This window comes from Pogoniulus pusillus, chromosome 35 (assembly GCF_015220805.1).
Source record: "Pogoniulus pusillus isolate bPogPus1 chromosome 35, bPogPus1.pri, whole genome shotgun sequence".
NCBI lineage: Eukaryota > Metazoa > Chordata > Aves > Piciformes > Lybiidae > Pogoniulus > Pogoniulus pusillus.
Window position 1 is genome coordinate 2,514,725 of NC_087298.1, and position 14,139 is coordinate 2,528,863.

At 51.4% G+C, this 14,139-nt stretch overlaps 1 protein-coding gene across 2 annotated transcripts in view; it reads left to right on the forward strand.

Moving 5' to 3' along the window:
- Nucleotides 1-14,139, forward strand: part of EHMT1 (euchromatic histone lysine methyltransferase 1) — a 153,313-nt gene that overhangs the window by 22,181 nt on the left and 116,993 nt on the right. Inside the window, exon 1 of one of the 2 annotated variants that reach the window (XM_064171532.1) lies at nt 5,154-5,175. The exons of the other annotated variant lie outside the window; for it this stretch is intronic. The gene's annotated coding sequence lies outside the window, so the exon portion shown is untranslated. Of the gene's footprint in view, nt 1-5,153; nt 5,176-14,139 lie in introns of those variants that run through there. 2 annotated transcript variants of the gene reach the window in all.

The window sequence follows — 14,139 nt, forward strand, 5'->3', positions numbered from 1 at the left end:
CTGTGTGATCTGGTACAGATGACCCTGCCCTGGCAAGGGGCTGTTGGACTGGATGAGCTTTGGAGGTCCCTTCCAGCCCCTGACATTCTGTGATTCTGTGAAAGAAGGCTGGAGTGAGGTTGGGGTTTGGTCTCTTCTGCCTAGTAAGAAATGATAGGACAAGAGGAAATGTCTTCAGGTTGCACCAGGGGAGGTTTAGGTTGGACATTAGAAGAAACTGCTTCACTGAGAGTGTCCTCAAAGACTGGAACAGGCTGCCCAGGGTGGTGGTTGGATGCCCATCCATACAGGTGTTGAAAAGAGGCAGAGGTGTGGTGCTGAGGAACATGGTTTGGCACCAGCCTTGGGAGAGTTAGAGAATGACCTGGATGACCTTAAAGGTCTTCTACCAAAGCATTCTGTGGTACTCTGATTTTGTCATCTTGTGACTGGCACTGATTTCATCGTAGAGAACAAGAAATAGTCTTGTGCTGCTGCCACATTGATGGTTTGGGATGTTGCTGGATTCTTTCCCTTGTGCAGAGTGGGGCTGCTGACATCACAGCTTAGAGGCTGTGATCCACTGAAGCAGGGCCAATAGCTGGCAGCTTGGTTGCTCTTCTTCCTGAGGAAATAACTATTTCAGTGCTCAGCAACTCCAGCAGTTCTCTGGCTCCTTTCAGAGCTGTGCTGCAGCCAGACTGTCACTGAATCATGGAATTTTTTGGGTTGGAGAAGCCCTCTAAAATCATCAAGTGCAGCCATCAGCCCAGCACCACCATGGCTGCTAAACCATGGCCCCAGCTGCCATGGGCACAGGTTTCTTGAACACCTCCAGGAATGGGGACTCCAGCACCTCCCTGGGCAGCCTGTGCCAATCCCTGACCACTCTTGCAGCAAAGACATTTTCCCTCATGTCCAACCTAACCCTCCCCTGGCACAATTCCAGGCCATTTCCTCTCCATCTATCACCTGATGGTAGGGAGAAGAGCCCAACCCCCACCTCACTGCAACCTACTTTCAGGGAGCTGTAGAAAGCAATGAGGTCTCCTCTCAGCCTCCTTTTCTCCAGGCTGAACACCCCCAGCTCCCTCAGCTGCTTCTCCCCAGCCCTGTTCTCCAGACCCTTCACCAGGTCTGTTGCCCTTCTCTGGACCTGCTCCAGCCCCTCAGTGTCCTTATGGGGTGGAGGCACTGACCTCCTTCTCATCTGTACATAAGGAGGAAGGAAAGGGGGAGCTTATTTCACAGCAGAAGGCAGCAGGTATTGTGTGGAAATACTTCTGGTAGGCTGCAGAACTGAGGAGCTCTCTGTGGCACAGCCTGTGGGATCCTGTCAGCTGCTGCCTTGGCGTGCTGTGGCTTTACTGCAGATGGTGAGAGCGATGCAGTTCTTCTCCTGGGGGCTCTGCCATGCTCTGCTGTGATGTTGCAGACTAGGGTGACGGTGCAGAAGCCACCTGAAGATGCTCTGTGGTAACAAGAGGAGAAATCCTTTTCAGGTTTTGGCTGTATGTTCCCACAGACTCCTGCTGGCCCAGCCCCTGGTGACATGAAGAACCACAGGCACTGTGTGTAGCTAGAGGTGAGAACCTCAGTAGGCTGCTTCACAAGAAGTCTCACCCAACTGGCAGGTACAGATGAAGTAACTCTTTATCTGCTACCTGACCTTCCCTCCCAGTCCTTGAATGGAGTTGGAGACTGAGGACATTCAGACCATGTCCTCAGATCCCTGCCTTCTGTGGTAGATTCTTAGATTCCTGAAATGGATTAAGCTGGAAGGGACATTAAAGATCATCCAGTTCCAACCCCTGTGACATGGGCAGGGACACCTCCCACTAAACCAGGTTGCTCAAGGCCTCATCCAACCTTGCCTTGAACACCTCCAACCTAAACCTCCTCTGGCACAATTTCAGGCCAGGGAATCGTCACAGTTTTCAGGCCAGGAAGAAGCAGAGCACCTGGAGGTGATCCAGATACATGAGGATGGTGACACCCTGGAACGGGTTGCCCAGGGAGGTAGCGAAAGCCTCATCCCTGGAGGTGTTTAAGGCCAGGCTGGATGAGGCTCTAGACAGCCTGATCTAGTGTGAGGTGTCCCTGGGGGGTTGGAACTGGATGATCCTTGTGGTCCCTTCTGGCCCTGCCAGTTCTATGATTCTGTGAACATGTGGATCTGGCACTTTGAGACGTGGTTTATTGGCCATGGTGGTGTTAGTTGATGGTTGGACTCAATGATCTTAGAGATCTCCAACCAGAACGAGTCTGTGACACTATGACTCTGTGGTTCCCTGGAAGTAATTGTTTGAAGAAGTCTTTTTCTTCTTCCTCTTTCTCTCATCACCTCCATCCAGCTGCAACTTTCATGCTCCCTGTGACAAATGAGGAGTGTCAGAGGAGGGTTTCACCACATCGTGTCCTATCTCCTGGTGGGTAAATTAGTGATACACCTCCCTAGTGCTCTGCAGGAGCCTGGCTGGCCTGGCTGCCTCCTGAGGCAGGGTGAGGGCTGGGTGGCTTTTTAAATGATGGTGGTTTAAAATCTGAGAACAGCTTTGATTTATTGACCTGCTGCCTCTCGGAATCGAGCTGTCTGGGCTGGCATCTGCAGATAAGAGGCTGTCGAGTAATTGCTTATTATTGACTGATCGCCAGCTTGGGCTCTTCGCTTGAAGAAGAATCAATAGCAGTCAATCTTCAAAGTCTAAACTCTCAGGGACTATGACTGCTATCCAAATTGGGAATGACAGGTCAGGATAGCTCCATATCTGCTATCCCAACCTCGTGTCTGGGTGTAATCCTGCAGTGAAGGAGGAAGCCTGGGACATGATCTTCCTGTATCAGGGCTTTCACATCTGCCTGCTCTAAAGCCTGGGATTTTTCTTTGCAGGCATTTTCAGGGACAGATTCCCACCCTGGCTTTAAACCCAGAAGCTGGGGTAGCCTCAGCAGCACCTGAGCTCGGTGGGAGGTGAGGGCAGGTTGAGCGCAGGCATCACTCATGGAAGTCCCCAAAGGATGGAGCGGGGAGGGGTGGCTGAGCAGCCTGTGCTGTGACACATCCCAAGCAAGCCGTTTGGATGCTCTCTAAATAAAACAAGGCATCTATTTTAATGCATGGTAGCAGAGGTTTCTTTTCCGTGGGTGATTCTGTTTAGGTGACAGGAGAACAAAATACCCAGTGTCACCCATACGTTTTCTCAGCCCCTCCAGAGCCTGTCGCTATGGTGAGCAGTTCGGTTTAAAAGCAGCCATAGCCCTTCTTTAACACTATCCTGACGTGGTGCCTTGCCTGGGGATTCACGTGGAGGGCTCGAAAGATAAAAAAGAGCTTCATGGCATCAAAGGCACTCAAGACTGTGCTTTGCAAACACCTAAGCAGGTCCTTGTAGTGGCTGTGTGCAGGCTGGCGGCTGGTTTGTGAAGCCATCTCCCACCCTGGGCTGGAGCCCACTCTGGGTTTCCCCAGAGCTCAGAGGCTGGAGTCTGTTCTCTGTGCCCCACACTCAAGCAGGGTTTAAGACTTGAAATCAGAGCCTTTTGTGGGGGAGGGGGAGGCTTGGATCTCCAGCAGCTACAAAGAGCAATTAAGCAACAGAACATAAAATAAGATAGATGGGAAGGGGAAGGGCAGCGCCCTGGTGATAAAAGGGAGATGAAAATGGATGAATCTCTTCCTAAAGCCTTAAATACTTCTCCTTGGTTTTTGGAGCTGTGTTTTCCCCGGGAAAGCTCCAATCCAAGGTGCACCATTTGGGGTGAGGGAGGAATACCTCAAGCAGAGCAGTTTTCCTCTACAGTGGGCTAGGAGAGAATGGACAAGATTACTTGACCAGCCTCCTTTAGACACTGGATTTGTTGTCTACCAACAAATCCTCATTTGCATGGGTCCTTAATCTGTGGAGTTAAATGTGTCTCGGGAGCTGTTAGCTCCTGGGCAGCTAGGTTGAGAAGTCGATTTTTTGGAAAGCTGTTCATTTCTGTTGGAATCTTCACCTTCCCCTCCCCCCACCGCACCCCAAGTCGTCCTCCTGCTCGCTGGAAAAGCTGAGATGAGCCAACAAGTGATACAAAAGAGGAGTCTGGCAGTGAAAAGCAGCTGCTTTCGGCTTCGGATTGGGTGGGTGAAGTGTCCACCAGCTTGGAGAGAAAAGCCAAGATCAGCCATTTGAAACGTGTGTCGCAGGGAAACCACCACCCCCCCCTTCCTGAAAGGGCACAAGAACGTGAAATCCTCAGAGCAGCTCTGGAGGCTTGGGCAGAGATCCCTTCTGGAGCTCTGGGGAGGCTTCAGCCCTTCCTTCCTTTCAGCTGTTTGGTTGGTGGCGTGTGAGGGTCGCGCAACTTTCGCCCGGAGTCCCGAAATGGCATTTCCTCATGTCTGCATTTCATGAAATGGATGCAACTGCTGCAAAAAGCCCTGGCCTGAGCATGCTCACTGGAAGATTAATCCTTTAGAGGGAGTTGGAGAGTTAAGCTACTGTAATTTCTCTGCAGTTGGCTGCAGTAAACAACTGCTCTAAAGACACGAGGAAAAAAATTGACGGAGGTACATGGCGTTCATCTCCATCTCTTTCTGTGCTTCTCCTTTCAGGTTGAGGGGGTTGCTGAAGGTTGTTTTGGGGCTTGGTTTGGTTTTGTGTTTTCCTTAAGAGCTGGGGAAGAGGGATTCTATGGAATGATTCTTTTTTTGTTTTTTAATGGGTGACCTTCATGTTGTGGTTTCTTTCTTCTTTACTTCCTCCAGGCCAAAGTAAGCCTATTTCAGAGGCCATGCTGAGGCACAGGAGGAGTCTGTAGAGCTGGGGTAGAGCACCAGGGTGACTTCGTGTTGAGTTAAGTGATTGTAGGGAGCGAGAGGCCTGCTCCTTGAGCTGTGTTGGCAGCTCAGAAGGGAGCTGAAAACACCCAGTCCTGTGTAGTTGTGATCAGAACCCAGTGGGGATTCGCTAGCTCATGCTTCTGGTGGAAAGAAAAAGGTCTAAAGGGTTTGGCTTTTGGCTGCCTACAGAACAACAGTCTCTTTTTTTTTGTTTTCCTTTCCTAATTATTGCTATTCTTTTGCTCCCCCTTCCCCATGCCTGAGGAGCTGCAAACCTGTGTCAGATGGGGGAAGAGAAAGAATGGTTGAGCTGTTTTGGCTTTGCTTTAAAGGATGGGCGCTTTGCGTGTGTCGAGGAGTGAGAGTCCTGCCAGGTAAGTGAGCAGGCACAGGGATTGCATCAAGGTGAAGCTGAGCTCCTTCCTTCCGTCCTTCCCTCCTCAGCTGCTGCTTTCTGGGCGCATCCTGCAGGAAGCAAACCCTCTGTTGGCTTCCAGTGAGTGAGCAGGGGTTTACCTCTTCGTCTCCAAAAGGCATGGGTGAAGGAGGACCTGAATTTACCACCCCTGATGCTTGATGTCAGCTGCCTCCAAATACCTTAGGCACAGGTGATGGAAGGGCCAAGCTGGGGGGCTCCAGGGACATCAAGCAGGACTACCTGGCTGGTTTGAGCTGGTAGAGGCAGTGCTCACTGGCCATGGCTTGTGTCTTTCCCTCTTAACAAGACCTAGATATTCCTTCTGAAGGAGGAGGAAATGAAGGGGAGCTGTCAGCAAATGGCTTGGGGGGGTGGTGGGGAAAGGTGTGCCTGACTGGAAGGACTCACTGCCCTTCAGCTGGAGCTGTTAGAGAGCAGCCACAGGAGTGCGTACGAGTGGAAGAAGGGCACACCCTTCCTCCTTCCAGGAGTCAGTGATAACAATAGCTGCACCTCTTGCCTCTGCCACTGAAAAATCCCTGTCCTGCATGGCTCTGACAGTCCTCCTGGTGGCAAATTTCCCCCAAGGGCAGCAGGATCTGTTTATGACGTTGTGTGTTGGAAAATGGCTTCGTGTTTCTTGGAGTGGTGTGAAGAAAAGAACACTTCCAGGATGTTGCAGATGGATCTGCCCCGTGGTGGCTGTCAGTGGTGTGCAGGTGGATGCTGAACGCTGTCAGATGCGTTCAGAAGGGCAGCTGTGGTACAGACCTGGCTGAGCTGGGGATGCTGCGTACATGAAGAAGAATTTCCCCACCCCAACGCTAAGGCTTTTTTTGGCTTGGTCCCTCCTTTTCCCCTCCTTTCTAGAAGCTCTGGCTAGCACAGACTGTCTGTTCTGTGGGTGATGGTTTTTAGGGAACATTGATGGCTGTGTGCGTAGGGGGAATAATTAGCTAACAAATGCAACTAGATTGCTTCTTGCTGTTTCCAAATCATTGTAATTTCTATTGAGGATGGGTTAATTATATCTTCCTTTGGATGGGGGTGAGGAAAATGATAGAGATACAGCAATATAAATCTGTCTTGGGAGGGATGTTGTTTTTAGAATGCTGCTTTGGAAGTGGTAGAGAACAAAGCCTCTTCTCTTGGAGGCCCCACGGCTGTGTCGGGATCCAGCGGTGCCGCACGGCTCTTGGTGGTGGATCAGTGGTTTGCCATCTCAAGAGTTTTATCTTCTGCCAGCAATGTTTCTGTCACCATGACAAGGGAGTGTGGGGGGGGATCAGTTCAGAGGGAAATGATCAGATTCTGCTTGAAGTGCATTTACTCGAAGGGCTGGGAAATAGTTTTGGGTTGGGTTGGGTTTTTGTTTTGAAAAGCAAGAAAAGTTGCAACAAACCTGAACATGTAAACCAAGGGCAGCTTTAACCTAAAGTGTGTGGGTGGGGGCTGCTTTACCAGCACCTTTAGGCTGAAGGTTGGACTTGGTGGTCTTCAAGTTCTCTTCCAACCAAAACTATTCTGTGATTCTGTGGCAGGACCCCAAGGTCCTGTGGCTCTGGAACCAGTCCTCATGCTGAACTCTGAGGTTCTTCTTCCGGTCTCTCCCCCAGTGCAGGACATCATTGCTCTGGGTGACTTTACTAGATCTGTTGTCTCACTCAGATGGGAAAGGGAATCAAATGTATCCAGCTTTAACTTTTACCTTTGTTCTTCAGTACTGGGGTGGGCATCTCTGGCACCAGAAAGTGGGGGAAAGGCTCAGCGAAAGGACAAAGGCAACACCGTTCCCATAGTGCTCAAAGCCAAGAGCAGAGACCCTCTCCATCTCCTTGGTTTAGAATGAAATTGGGAGGATGAGCAATTTTCAGTGACTGAGGATGCATGGAGCATCAGGCTTCAGCCTTACCAAGCTTTTGGGTGGCCTGGGGACTTTGTACTTCCAGATCAGAACAGCTTTTTGAGAGTCTCAGCCCGCAGTCCAGGGCTCTCTTTGTCTGAGGAGTTCTGCTCCTCTTTAGCAAGCCCTGGACCTGATCAGTCTGAAAAGAAAAAATAACTGCACCCAGATTCAATTTCTGGTTGGTTTAAAGTTTGTGTTCTTGGGCTCAGCTGGAAGAGCTCTGCAGATCCCAGCTGGGGTATTCCCATGGAGTGGGAGCCCCTCAGCTCTCCTCCAGGGTGGCCAAACCAAGCAAGGTTGGTTCTCTGGCCTGGGTAGCTCCCAGTGCAGTGTGCTGTGAGGCAGACTGTGACCCCAGCCATGGGCACCTCTGGCTCTGAGAGCCACAGCTGATGGGAACAGGGGTGGCAGTGGGGGGAGGCAGCAGACCTCAGGATGGGGTCATCTGGGGAGACCAGAGATGTGACCCCACTCAAAAATGTTACCTTTGGTGTATAACTGTGGCAGTGTTGGGGACTCCTGGGTGCTTTCCTGAGATGGGCTCTTCAAGAGGCTTCACCACCTGGATTTAGAGACTCTCCTCTGGGAATGTTCTATCTGAAGCTCTGCCTCTATGGACAGGTTTGTCTCTTCCTCCGTCACCAGAACTTTGCTCAGTGGAGGAACTGAAACCTGCATTTGGGACTTGCTCCCTTCTTTGGTATCCTAGCAGCCAAGGGCTGTGTTCAGAACAGAAAGCACAAACTGGAACTCAATCTTCCAGGTGTATGTGAGGAAGCCTTCAGCCAGCCTGGCAGCCACGGGGAGGAGAAAGTTGGACAACTTACTGCATCCAAGTCCCAGGCTTTAATAATCAGATGATGACTACTTCAAAGCCTGATGTCTTTGCTTCTTTTCCTTCTAACTGCTTCAGCCAACCTTTAGTCAATTGGGGATGACTTGAAAACCAGGTATTATGATCTAAGCCTTGTAATTATTTGCTGGGATGAATCCTGTTTCTGCTGTGAAGCTGAGGAAGGCTTTGCTGTACTGCACTGCGTTTCTCCACCTCCTTCATGCCTTACTGAGGCTGACTTCAGAGGAGTTGTATCTCCTGTCTTCCCTGGCCATTTTGAAATCCACCTTCTGGCTGCATTTCAGTGTCTTTAACACCCTGACTAGCTCCTTGCTGCTGCAGCCTTGCTTTGTGCCCTTTGGCAGTGCTCTCTTCTTGTCTCAAGGCCTCCTGCCAGGCTGCCAGGTCTTCTCCATGTCCAGGACAAAGCAGGGAAGGACCTTGCAGCATCTCCCCAGCAGCTCCCATGGTATCCCTGTGCAGCTTTGAGAAGGTTCTGCAGCAAGGCTGAAAGCAGCAGCAGCTGGCCAGGGGCACTCCCTGCCCCCCTTCTCCCTGAGGATTATTAAGTGAAGTTGAGGGCACAGAGGAAGGAGCTGCAGTTTTGAACCACATTCCCGTGGAACTGATCATCGAGGAGGACAAACTTTTGGCCTTCTGAGTGCTGGAGAAGCAAAACACTCTAGCACCTTATGCCTGGAAAAATATGGTCTGTGGTGGAAGGGAAGATAGAAGCAAAATCCTTCTTTAAAGATCTGCAGAGGAAAGATGGAATTAAAGAGAGCAAGGAGAGTGCAGAAGCAGTGAGCTTGGCAGTGGAGGAGAAGAGGAGAGGCCAGGGAGGGGTGGAGGGATGGATGGGGCCGTGCTGGAGGATTTGAAGGTGGTGGCAAAGTGATTTGGTGGCTCCTGAAAAAAATGAAAAGCAAAGAAGAGCAAATGAACTGCTGATGACTCCTCAAGCACCATCTAGTCCATGACCTACTTGCTGCCGCAGTGACTTGCAGCTAGAGAAGCAAAGAGAAGAACTGGCTGTTCCCATGGGAAGGGCAGGGGTGCCAGGACGTGTGGCAGCTCTTCCTAGCGGTTTCCTCTCCAGTGGCTGCGACACAGCAGTGCTTGGGCACCTGGAATGTGGACAGTCACTGCTGGAGAGTGCAAAGGAGCAGCTCTGAGCTCTGCATTTGCTGGTGTCCCAGCAGTGGAGGGAGACAAGGCTTGATCGTGGAACCAGGCTCAGATTTATGAGCTGGCTTAACCACTGCAGCTGCTTGATGCCCAGGTCAGCTCCTTCCCTGGCAAGGGTGTGGGACGCGATGTGAGTGTCCTGTCTGGGGACATGGCTCACCAGGATGTGGTGTGAACAGGAGAAGTTGTTCATCCTTAACCTCTTTAGCAGTCCACTGCAAAGTAAGAGGCTGCTTTCTCCTGCTTCTGCTCCTTCAGGAGCCCCCACTAATTCTTCATCTCCTCTTATTTTCCAGATCATCACTTTGATTTCTCAGTACTCTTACAGCCCTTAGTGTTGCTGGGAATCTGTGCTTCCATCAGTTAGCTCTGTTCCTTTCCCAAGGCTGCAGCAGCCTTGAACCACTACTTCCCTACTCTTTTTATAGCTCACACTGCTCCTTAGAGGAGACTTGCAGGAACAGCTGTACAGTCCTTACCCAGATAGCCCAGCACATTCCTGCTAGACAACAACTTCACCTCCACCTAATAGCAACTTGAAGGCTCTCCTGTGCCTCTGGTCCACATCTGCCAGTGGAATTTGGGAGTTAAAAGCCTTGCCTTGAACTGAATCCCTGTGTGTAGGTGTATCTGAATGTCACTGTGTGTCAGCTACTCTTTGAGCCGTGGTAGTCGTGACACTGAACGTCTCGTGTCACAGGCTGGCATCAGACAGGGGCATTGGTTAGCTGCCCATCTCCTTTGCATCCATCAGCCAGCATTAGCATGGAATCATGGAATGCTTTAGGTTGGAAGGTCCAAATATCATCCAGTCCAACCCTGCAGTCAGCAGGGACATCCTTGACTAAAGCAGGTTGCTCAGAGCCACAGCCAACCTCACCCGCAGTTGTTCCAGGGATGGGGCAGCTACCTCTTCTCTGGGAAACCCAAGCCAGAGTTTCACCACCCTCAGTGTCAAACATTTCTCCCTTCTCTCCAGTCTGAATCTCTTTTAGTTTCAAACCATCACCCCTTGTCCTGTCACAACAGGCCCTGCTCAGAAGTCTGTCCCCAGCTTTCTGATCAGCCTCTTTAAGCACTGGAAGGCCACCAGAAGGTCTCCCTGGAGCATATCACCTTCCTTTGAAATGGGTTCCAATATCTTCTGCAGTGCTTGACATCCAGTTAGGTTCATGGATATCATCCAACTCAATGTGGATTTACTGAGGGCACAGCTTTGGATGGGGAGAGAACCCTAAAAACCAGTGACCTGCTGCAGTTAGTGCCTAGTGCTATGGCTGCTCTTACTCCCACCACACCTGGGACTAGGGCAGCAGCTGCCTGCTTCAGATTCATGGTTTCACAGAACGATTTAGGTTGGAAAGGATCATAAAAGATCATCCAGTTCCACTCCCCTCCCATGGGCAGGGACACCTCCCACCAACCCAGGTTGCTCAAGGCCTCATCCAACCTGGCCTTGAACACTTCCAGGGAGGAGGCATCCACATCCTCCCTGGGCAACCTGTGCCAGTGTCTCCCCACCCTCACTGGAAGGATGTATCTTTGTACAAAGAGAGGCTGAGAAGCAGCCTTTGTGTCTTTATTTGAGGTGTTCTGAGTTGCTATATTAAATAGTCTCTGAAATGGCAGCTTTCCTCCTGCTGATGACTTAGCAGCCTAAGGTTATTTAACTCCAAAACTTCTGCACTGGCCTTGCAAACTCCACCCAAGAAAATCTTCCCTTTGGAAAGAGAAGTCCTCTGTCTGTCATAAGTTGTGGAACTGTGCTCTTGTCTAAGCTGATTATTTTATTTATTCCAATAATCCTCTCTTCCAGAATAAAAGCAAATTAATTGTCTTCCTCCTTCCATCACGATTTGCCCTTCAGACAGTTGCCAGGCAAAGTGCTTAAAACCTGAAATGAAAAGATTGTGACTGGTTAGTGGCTGTTTAAAAGCATCCAGCTGCTGCAAGGACATGTTGGTGGTTTAATAGGGTGGCACTGGAGTAGTCCCAGAGAGTGCTGTTTGCTCTGTGTTCTGCAGGGTTATGAGGATGTTTTGCTTTGCTGCTGCATATGAAAACAGGGTCAGGCCTGCTGTGGTAGATGCTCTAAGTCTTAGGTTGGATTTTGCAAGCAGTGTAGACTGCCTGCAGTTTCAGCCCATAGGTTCTCCAGCATTAATGGGGAGCATTTGTTGTCCTTTGCTGGGCTGATGGTGTCTGTGTTTTTGGGGGGAAGGTGGCTTTGAGTCATAGAATCATAGAATCAACCAGGTTGGAAGAGAGCTCCAAGCTCATCCAGTCCAACCTAGCACCCAGCCCTATCCAGTCAACCAGACCATGGCACTAAGTGCCCCAGCCAGGCTTGGCTTCAACACCTCTAGGGACAGCAACTCCACCACCTCCCTGGGCAGCCCATTCCAATGCCAACCACTCTCTCTATGAAGAACTTCCTCCTAACATCCAGCCTAGACTTTCCCCAGCACAACTTGAGACTCTGTCCTCTTGTTCTGTTGATGGTTGCCTGGGAGAAGAGGCCACTCCCCACCTGGCTACAATGTCCCTTCAGGTAGTTGTAGACAGCAATGAGCTCTGCCCTGAGCCTCCTCTTCTGCAGGCTGCACCCCCCCAGCTCCCTCAGCCTCTCCTCACAGGGCTCTGCTCCAGGCCCCTCCCCAGCCTTGCTGCCCTTCTCTCAACACCTTCCAGCACCTCAACAGCTCTCTTGAATTGAGGAGCCCAGAACTGGACACAGCACTCCAGGTGTGGCCTGAGCAGTGCTGAGCACAGGGGCAGAAGAACCTCCCTTGTCCTGCTGCCCACACTGCTCCTGAGCCAGCCCAGGATGCCATTGGCTCTGCTGCCCACCTGGGCACACTGCTGGCTCATCTTCAGCCTACTATCTATCAGTACCCCCAGCTCCCTTTCCTCCTGGCTGCTCTCAGCCACTCTGGCCCCAGCCTGTAGTGCTGCTTGGGGTTGTTGTGGCCAAAGTGCAGAACCCTGCACTTGGCCTTGTTCAGTCTCATCCCCTTGGCCTCTGCCCACCCATCCAGCCTGGCCAGGTCCCTCTGCAGGGCTCTCCTACCCTCCAACAGATCAACACCTGCTCCTAGCTTGGTGCCATCTGCAAACTCACTGCTGCTGGACTCAGACTCCTGATCCAGATCATCAATAAAGACATTGAACAGGACTGGGCCCAGCACTGATCATTTGCTGCCTTCCAGTGCCTGGAGGGTCACAGAACAGTTTGGGTTGGGAAAGGACCTTAAAGCTCTTCCAGTTCCAACTGCCCTGCCATGGGCATGGACACTTCCCACCAGCACAGGTTGCTCAAGGCCTGATCCAACCTGGCCTTGAACACCTCCAGGGAGGGAGCATCCACAACCTATTCCAGTGTCTCCCCACCCTCACTGTAAAGAATTTCTTCCTAATCTCCAGGCAAAGCCTCATCCCTTCCAGCTTCAATCCATTCCCTCTCACCCTATCACAATGAGCCCTTGTGAAAAGTCCCTTCCCAGCTTCCATGTGTCATAGAATCAGAGAATACAGTCAGGTTTGGAAGGGACCACAAAGATCATCCAGCTCCAACCCCCCTGCCATGAGCAGGGACACCTCACACTAGATCAGGCTGTCCACAGACTCATCCAGCCTGGCCTTAAACACCCCCGGGGATGAGGCTTCCATCACCTCCCTGGGCAACCTGTGCCAGGCTCTCACCACCCTCATGCTGAAGAACTTCTTCCTAACATCCAATCTGAGTCTCCCCATTTCCAGCTTTGTTCTGTCCCCCCAAGTCCTATCACTGCCTGACAGCTTAAAAAGTCTCTCCTCAGCTTTCTTGCAGGCCCCCCTCAGATACTGCAAGGTCACAAGAAGGTCACCTGGGAGCCTTCTCTTCTCTAGACTGCACAGCCCCAACTCCCTCAGTCTTTGCTCACAGCAGAGCAGCTCCAGCCTTCTGCTCATCCTCGTGGCCCTGCTCTGGACAACTCCAGCACATCCATATCACGAAACAAGGTTTTCTCTGCAAGAGTTTTCCACGAACACCCACCTGGCTTTTGAGTATTTGAAACTTTGGCTGGGGAAGAGGAAGGACAAAAAAAGAAAACAAAGTTTCCTGGTGAATTTGGGAAGAGGCTGGAAATCTTCCTTAAAAGGCTCTGAAGTGATGTAAGATTGGGTGATAAAGCTGAGAGCTAAATCAGAGCTTTGGTGGGAGCGTTGGTTGAGGAAGGCAGTGGCATTTTTTATCAGCTAACACATTCATGTTTCATGCCAGGCTGCGTGTTCAGGGCTCCTGACTCGCCAGGACTGGTGAGGCTGGTGTGGAAGTGGTGGCACAGCTCCAGATCTAGACCAGCGTCGGGGCGGGGTGGGGGGGGGTGGTGCTGAACCTGCTCTCTGCTTTGCTTCCTGCTTTTATTCCAACAGGTTTGGAGGAATACATAAAACCTTGGAGCTGGGAATAGCTGTGCTTCCAGTGGGGGAGTAGGCTGAGGGCAGGCACAGAGAAAAAGCACAGTGAGTTAAAACCCAGGGTGCTGTGTGGCTGTGTGAGGAGGACATGGATCTGCTGGAGAGGGTCCAGAGGAGGCCATGGAGATGATCAGAGGGCTGGAGAAGCTCTGTCTGCTAGGAGGAGAGGCTGAGAGAGTTGGGGCTCTTCAGTCTGGAGAGGAGAAGGCTGCAGGGGGACCCTAGAGCAGCCTTCCGGTATCTAAAGGGGCTCCAGGACAGCTGGGGAGGGAGTTTGGACAAGGGCTGGGAGTGCCAGGACAAGAGACAATGGCTTTGAGCTGGGAGAGTGAGAGTGGAGAGGAGGAAGAAGTTCTTTGCAGTGAGGGTGGGGGTACACTGGCACAGGTTGCCTAGGGAGGCTGTGGATGCCCCTTCCCTGCAGGTGTTCAAAGGTGGGTTGGATGAGGCCTTGAGCAGCCTGGGCTAGTGGGAGGTGTCCCTGCCTATGGTAGGAGGGTTAGAACTGGATGATCTAAAGGTCCCTTCCA